An 8,110-nucleotide genomic window follows, 5' to 3' on the forward strand; every position below is an offset into this window, starting at 1 on the left:
AAAGATTGCCAGTAAAGATAATTATGTAAGTAATTATAAAAGACACATAGCTGCATCTTTTTTCTTATTTAAAAGCAACTGCAAAAACTATATATATATAACTTTAGTGTTAGGCCTGTAACATAGAGAAATGTAATATGTTTGATAGTAAAAAGCAGATGAGAAGCAAGCTGCACTGAAATAAAGAAATAACACCAGATGAGAACTTAAATCTATAGGAATAAATATGGAGAAACAAATAATAAAGATTGATTAAACTATAAATACATACTTGCGGCCAGGCATGGTGGCTCAGGCCTGTAATCCCAGCACTTTGGGAGGCTGAGGCGGGTGGATCACAAGGTCAGGAGTTTTGAGATCAGCCTGGCCAACATAGTGAAACCCCATCTCTACTAAAACTACAAAAAGTCAGCCGGGAGTGGTGGTGGCCACCTGTAGTCCCAGCTACTCAGGAGGCTGAGGCACGGGAATCACTTGAACCCGGGAGGCAGAGGTCGCAGTGAGCTGAGATCGCGTCACTGCACTCCAGCCTGGGTGACAGAGCTAGACTCTGTCTCAAAAAAAAAGAATTAAAAAATAAACATATACATACATAATTGCTCAGCCTTTTTTTGAGCTTCCTCAGAAGACATAAAATTATTAAAATAATAATTATAAAAATGCATTATTGGTTTGTAACATGTAGATGTAACATGTATATTAATGATAGTACAAAATGGGAGAAGAGGTAATAGAACTATATATAGCAAAATATCGCAATGGTAAGTTGAAGTAAATTATAATAAGATATATATGGTAAGCCTATAGCAACCACTTAGAAACTAAGTCCAAAGTGTAGTGAAGAAAATCATTAAAATAATTAAAATCTTAAACTAGAAATGTTTACTTAATGTAAAAGAAAGCAGTTGAAGGAAGACTAGAGAAATAAGACATGAGACTAAAAGGCAAAATGGCAGATGTAAATCCAGCTATACCAATAATAGCATCTAATGTGAACTGATCTAATCAAAGGGCACAGATTGTCAGACTGGATATGAAAAACAAGCTCCGTCTGTAGGAGACACACTTTAGCCTTATGATAAAAGTAAAAGGATGGAAATGACAGACTATGCAGACAAGGACTAAAACAGACGTGAAGTGGGTATGGCAATATGAGGCAAAATAGGCTTTTAAAAATGTTATTAGAGGCTGGGCACAGTGGCTTATGCCTGTAATCCCAGCACTTTGGGAGGCCGAGGTGGGTGGATCTCTTGAGGTCAGGAGTTCAAGGCCAGCCTGGCCAACATGGTGAAACCCTGTCTCTACTAAAAATACAAAAATTAACTGGGCATGATGGTGCGTGCCTGTAGTCCCAGCTCCTCAGGAGGCTGAGGCAGAAGAAATGCTTCACCCTGGGAGGCAGAGGTTGCAGTGAGCTGAGATCATGCCACTGCACTCCAGCCTGGGCAACAGAGCAAGATTTCGTCTCCAAAAAAAAAAAAAGTGAACAAGCAAGAAACATGGAAAAGCATGTTTTCTCATACAGGTAGTTCTAAATTTTGAGACTTCACCTCAAAAAAAGTAAATAAATAAATAAATAAATGTTATTTGATATAAAGGAAATTTTGTAATGATACCAGAGTCAATCTATCAGGAAGATATAAGAATTATAAACACATATGCAACTAACAATAGAGCCCTGAAATACATGAAGCAAAAGCTGACAGAAATGAAGGGAGAATTCAACAAAAATTGAACAACAGTTGAAGACATCAGTACTCCACCTTCAATATTAGACATAACAACTAAGCAGGAGATCAACAATGATAGAGAAAACTTTAACTGTGCTATAAACAAAATAGATCTATCCGACTTCTATAGAACATTGCACCCAACCATAGAGAATATATATTTTTTTCAAGTCACATGGAGCATTCTCCAGGATAGACCACATACTGGGTCACAAAACAAATCTCAGTAAGTTTTAAAGTATTAAATCATATAATTTAGAGATCCCCAACCCCAGGGACACAGATGGGTACCAGTCTGTGACCTGTTAGGAACCAAGCCACACAGCAGGAGGTGAGTGGTGGGCGAGCGAGCGTTACTCCCTGAGATTCACCTCCTGTTAGATCAGTGGGGATATTAGATTCTCATAGGGGCATGAACCTTATTGTGAACTGTGCATGCGACGGATTTAGGGTCCACGCTCTTTATGAGAATCTAACTAATGCCTGATGATCTGAGGTGGAACAGTTTCATCCCGAAACCATCCCCCACTCCCAGTCCATGGAGAAACTGTCTTCCAAGAAACTGATCCATGGTGCCAGAAAGGTTAGGGGCTGCTGACGTAATGTATATTCTCTGATCACAATGGAATAAAATTAGAAATCAATAACAATAAATTAGATAAACTCACAAGTGGAAATTTAAAGACACATTTAAACAACCAATGGGTCAAAGAAGAAGTCACAAGAGAAATTAGAAAATACCTTGCCATAGATAAAAACGAAGACACAAAAATACTAAAACTTCTGGTATGCAGCTAAAGCAGTGCTTTGAGGGAAATTTGTAGCTGTAAACACCTATATTTTTAAAAAGAAGAAAGACATATCTTTATCTTTAAAAAGAAAAATTCAATAACCTTAAGACACAGAAAAAAGAACAAACCTCTTTTAAGGTGAAGGATTAAGTTGTTGCTTCTGATCCCTCCTACAACCAAGAATGAGGCACAATGCCAAGTTGGTCTATTTAGATTTTGGAGGCAACGTATTCCTCCTTTTGGGTGTGTTATGCTGGGTCATTCACGAGTGATCCAAAAATCTGCTAGTTTTGAGTAGTATCCAGAATAGGAGAAGGCTCTACAATGGGTCCAGGCTGTTGTGCCAGCTTTGCCACTTGGGCCATATGATCCAGCAGATCTAATGGTGCGTGTGGTGTCTGTGTCATACAGGGATGCTGTTTGGAGTCTTTGGCAGGACTCTATAGGTGAATCACAGTGCAGGCCTTTAAAACTTTGGAGCAGGGCCCTGCCATCATCCACAGATAAATACTCTCCTTTTGAGAGACAGCTCTTGACCTGCTAATGGACTGCAGTAGAAACTGAATGTTTGACCATAGGCCGCCAAGTTACCATGCAGCCTGAGCTGCCTGTTATAAACTGGATGTCATCTGACCCACTAAACCATAAAGTTGGGCATGCAGAGAAGAACTTCATTATCAAATGGAAGTAGTATAAACATGATTGGGTCCAAGCACGTCCTGAAGGCACAAGTAAGTTACACAAAGAAGTGACCCCAATGGTTCCTATTTCCAGTTCCTATTTCTGCTACACTGCCTTTTCTCTCCCAGCTTGGCCATTTGGCCTCAAGGGAAGTACTCTATGATCTGTTGACAAAGGAAGGAGAAGATGTGCACCTGGTTTATGGTTCTGTGTGATATTCAAGTACTAGCTCCTGAGTAGTTGGGATTACAGGCACCCACCACCATGCCCAGCTAATTTTTGTATTTTTAGTAGAGAAGGGATTTCATCAGGCTGGTCTCGAACTCCTGACCTCAGGTGATCCACCCACCACGGCCTCCCAAAATGCTGGGATTACAGGCATGAACCCATAAACTTTCTTAAAACTTTTTTTTTTTTTAAGCTTATCAGCTATCATTAGTGTTAGTGTATTTTATTTGTGGCCCAATACAATTCTTCTTCCAGTGTGCCCCAGGGAAGCCAAAGATTGGACACCCTGTGCTAGATATATATGGTGAAGAAAACCACGCTTATCATATATGGCAGCGTTCTTTATAAAAGCAAACAATCTGGAAAACCAGGGCTTAACTAGGGTTTCAGATTCTTAAGAATAAGAAACGGTTACACATTTCTAATATGCCGAATTCCAGCTTTCCCTGAGGAAGTATTTTAAATACTAGAAGCAATTTGGAAATGACTTCGTGAACTTATTTGCACAAATTTCAGGACACGTGGAAAGTTTACGAATACTTGTGCAAAGTTGAGTAATATCTAAGAGCCTGAACTCCAAACACTCACCATTTCTTGGTGTCATTTTCTACCAGTGCTTCTGTTGGGGCCCTTTCACCTAAAAACTGCTCTGCTGGCAGATGAATTATGCATCTGGGGACAGAGAACTGGATTTTCTGTTCTGTACTAACTCCTCAGGGAAGTTTTCCAAGGTTGAGCTGCAAGCTGTACGCCCTTGAACTTGCTTCTAATGTCTGCAGAATAGGCTCACAGCTATGAAAAAATATGAGTTTATTTGGTTCATAAATGGACACACACAAAACCTGGGGCAAAGAATTGCCCTTCCCCATCTTCAATGCACTGCAGACTTAGTCTACATTTTTAGATCATGTCTAGAAAATGTCAATGTCAAAAAAAAAAAAAAAAAAGACCTCATTCGCAAAGATATTCTAGAGGCTAAAACACGTGGGTGACAAATTCAAATTTTAATATATACATCATCTTTTTTTTTTTTTTTTTTTTTAGACAGAGTCTCGCTTTGTCGCCCAGGATGGAGTGCAGTGTCGTGATCTCGGTTCACTGCAAGTTCCACCTCCCAGGTTCATGCCATTCTCATGCCAGCCTCCTGAGTGGCTGGGACTATATGCGCCTGCCACCACTCCCGGCTAATTTTTTGTATTTTAAGTAGAGACGGAGTTTCACCGTTTTAGCCAGGATGGTCTCCATATCCTGACCTCCTGATCCGCCAGCCTCGGCCTCCCAAAGTGCTGGGATTATGTAGGCCGGGCGCGGTGGATCACGCCTGTAATCCCAGCATTTTGGGAGGCTGTGGTGGGTGGATCACCTGAGGTCTCTACTAAAATACAAAAAATTAGCCGGGCGTGGTGGCGGGCGCGTGTAGTCCCAGCTACTGGGGAGGCTGAGGCAGGAGAATGGCGTGAACCTGGGAGGTGGAGCTTGCAGTGAACCGAGATCGCACCACTGTACTCCAGCCTGGGCGACAGTGAGACTCCATCTCCAAAAAAAAAAAAAAAAAAAAAAGCTGAGGGCAGACTTTGGCCCTTTATAAGGAGAAACATTTAAATAATCAGACTTGTCCAAGAATGTCATGGATCACGTTGTGAAGTAATGAGTTTGCCATCCCTGGGCATGATAAAGAAGACCTTAAATGATCATTGGTTTGGGACATTGTGGAAGGAATTCCTGGCTTGAGAAGAAAGCTGTTTATGCTAAAACAAGGTGGTAGGTAAGCAGGGGAGAGGGGGGAGGAGGAAGGGGAAAGGGGGAAGCAGGGGAGGGGGGCAGGAGGAAGGGGAAAGGGGGAAGCAGGGGCGGGCCTTGGCTGGAAAGAAAGGAATCAGTCACTTTGTAAACCGCCGTGGCCAAGTTCCAAGCTCCAAGATGCTCAGCGTCATCCTGTATGTATGTTGTTGACCCCAGGACCTTCCCTCTTGATAAAATACTGCAGTCTCTGGGGACCTTAGGCATCCCTGAGACTTTGGTTTCTGAGTGGCCTCAGGGTATTTGTGGTTCTAGCTTTCCCTGATTTTTCTTTACAGACAGAGTCTCCTGTCTCCCAGGCTGGCATGCAGTGGTGCAATTTTACTCACTGCAACCTCCGCTTCCCTGGCTCAAACAATTCTCCAATCTCAGTCTCTCAAGTAGCTGGGACCACAGGTGCACATCTCCATGCCCAGTAGGGACAGACTTTCGCCATGTTGCCCAGGCTGGTCTCAAACTTCTGGGCTCAAGCGATCTGCCCGCCTGCACCTCCCAAACTGCTGGGATTACAGATGTGAGCCACTGTGCCCACCAATTGTGATTTTTTTTTTGAGACAGTGTCTCACTCTGTCACCCAGGCTGGAGTGCAGTGGCACTATCTTGGCTCACTGCAACCTCCACCTCCCAGGTTCAAGCTTTTCTTCTGCCTCAGTCTCCAAAGTAGCTGGGACTACAGGTGCGTACCACCATGCCCAGCTAATTTTTGTATTTTTAGTAGAGACGGTTTCACCATGCTGGCCAGGACGGTCTCAATCTGCTGGCCAGGATGGTCTCAATCTCCTGACCTCGCGATCCATCCGCCTGGGCCTCAAAGAGTTGGGGTTACAGGCGTGAGCCACTGCGCCCAGCCAACTGTGATGTTTTCAACGTGGGCCTCAAAAGAAGGGCATTATAATTTCACCAGGAAATCTCACCCCAGTTCTTCCTGTATGGATATTTATCATTCTTTCTGGCTGCCCCACATCTGAGTCTCCTGTTTATATTTGGAGAATTCCTTCTTCTATGAGTACTGGCCAGAGACCAAGCCCATTTGATACTATAAAGGCCAAAAATGCCAGATGTTTGTTCCCCAGTTTCCCTCTGTGGCAAGGGCATTAATACCCACAATAGTCTTTGTCTGAAAAGCTAATAATGCACAAAGGTGAGAGATTGTCTCCAGCAGGCTTTACAACCCAGCTAGACAGAGGTCTGGTCAGTATTGGCTAGGACGCGGGGAGCAGCGGGACAGGGCTGTTAGTGGTGGGAGCGGCAGCATCCATGCTTTGGAGGGGTGAGATGGTAGTGGCTGAGGGTGGGGGTGGTGGAGCCATGTCCACGTTATAGCATTTTTCTGCATGATTTTGGGCATTCTTCCTGGCTTCTTGACCTCAGCTTGGTTCTTCAGCCCTCTTAATGATTCTTTAGGACGTTAAATGTTCAATGAACTACTATTTCATATCATTCACTATGAAAGAAAAACAGCTGCCAATTTAATAATGATAAAATGCCTTCTTAGGCCGGGTGTGGTGGTTCACGCCTGTAATGCCAGCACTTTGGGAGGCCAAGGCGGGTGGATCATGAGGTAACGAGTTCAAGATTAGCCTGGCCAAGATGGTGAAACCCCGTCTCCACTAAAAATACACGTGTTTTGAAAAATTAGCTGGGCGTATTGGCAGGCGCCTGTAATCCCAGCTAATCAGGAGGATGAGGCAGGAGAATCACTTGAACCTTGGTGGCAGAGGTTGCAGTGAGCCAAAATCGCGCCACTACACTCCAGCCTGGGTGACAGAGTAAGACTCTGTCTCGAGAAAAAAAAAAAAAAAAAAATGACTGGGCGCGGTGGCTCACGCCTGTAATCCCAGCAGTTTGGGAAGCCGAGGTGGGCTCTACTAAAAATACAAAATTAGCTGGGCGTGGTGGCACATGCCTGTAATCCCAGCTAGTCAGGAGGCTGAGGCAGGACAATTGCTTGAACCTGGGAGGCGGAGGTTGCAATGAGCCCAGATCATGCATTGCACTGAGCAACAAGAGCAAAACTCCATCTCAAAAAAAAAAAAAAAAAAAAAAAAACAAGGCTTCTTATTACCAGGAATTTTTAACTTATATATTCATCAAAAGTATTTTTAGACTTATTTAGACATAAGGCCTTATCATATATCACTTGTGGAAACATAAAATATTATCAAAATAGGCCAGGCGCGGTGGCTCATGCCTGTAATGCCAGCAGTTTGGGAGGTTGAGGTGGGCGGATCACCTGAGGTCAGGAGTCTGAGACTAGCTTGGCCAAGATGGTGAAATGCTGTCTCTACTAAAAATACAAAAATTAGCTGGGCATGGTGGCACGCACCTGTAATCCCAGCTACTTGGGAGGCTGAGGCAGGAGAATCGCTTGAGGCCGAGATTGCAGTGAGCTGAGATTGCGCCATTGGACTCCAGCCTGGTTGACAAGAGCAAAACTCAGTCTCGAAACAAACCTATATATATATATTTTTTAAAAAATCAAAATAAATTATACGGTTTCAAATAAATAGAAGGAGGGTATTGAAACTTCCCAAAACAAGGATGTGATAAAGGTTTGAGATGAAGGATATGCTAATTACCCTGATCTGATCACTATACATTCTATGTACTGAAATATCAGCTGGGCGTGGTGGCTTATGCCTATAATTCCAGCACTTTGGGAGGCCGAGGCGGGTGGATCACGAAGTCAGCAGATGGAGGCCATCCTGGCTAACACAGTGAAACCCATCTCCACTAAAAATATAAAAAAACTTAGCCAGGCATGGTGGCACACACCTGTAGTGCCAGCTACTCAGGAGGCTGAGGCAGGAGAATCACTTGAACCTGGGAGGCAGAGGTTGCAGTGAGCCAAGTTTGTGCCACTGCACTCCAGCCTGAGCA

Source organism: Macaca thibetana, chromosome 8 (assembly GCF_024542745.1).
Source record: "Macaca thibetana thibetana isolate TM-01 chromosome 8, ASM2454274v1, whole genome shotgun sequence".
Lineage (NCBI taxonomy): Eukaryota > Metazoa > Chordata > Mammalia > Primates > Cercopithecidae > Macaca > Macaca thibetana.